The sequence below is a fragment of the Limulus polyphemus genome, unplaced genomic scaffold (genome assembly GCF_000517525.1).
Source record: "Limulus polyphemus unplaced genomic scaffold, Limulus_polyphemus-2.1.2 Scaffold3551, whole genome shotgun sequence".
Taxonomy (NCBI): Eukaryota; Metazoa; Arthropoda; class Merostomata; order Xiphosura; family Limulidae; genus Limulus; species Limulus polyphemus.
In genome coordinates, this window is record NW_013669161.1 from 75451 (window position 1) to 76075 (window position 625).

Below are 625 nucleotides of genomic sequence, written 5' to 3' on the forward strand. Positions count from 1 at the left end.
ACTTGTTAGCGATAAATTTCAACAATAAAAGACAGCACATAGTCCACTTGTTTTAAAATAATATATTAAAACAAGTCAAACATATATACAAATGTTTGTTACACTGTTGTATACAGAGCTTTAAATAATCGTTTCTCTTTCGTCAAAGTCCACAAAGGCTAATTCAGTTACTTTAGAACACAATTTGACAAAATTAATTACTATTATCTAATCTGTTATTACAATACAATATATGATAATTTCACTCTAAAATAACCACTATAACTATTGGTTATCACAGTTGTATCCAGAGTTTTAAATAATTGTCTCTTTTACGTCAAAGTTCACACGGGTTGGTTCAGATATTCTAGAACACAATGGACATGACAAATTATTATTTTATACTCTGTTCTTACAATACAATCTGTAATAATTTCACTTTAAAAATCGCCACTATACACTTGTTATGGTTAAACTCACAATCGATCAGCCTAGATCTATCTACCTCATATACACACAAATTTAGGTAATGTGTTGAGGTTCCATCATTCGTGTAAACATCACATTGAGATGTTAGGATAATGAGATTTCGTTGTCTTGCTGTTCTAATTAAGTATATATCGGTTAATATAGACAATGTTTAATA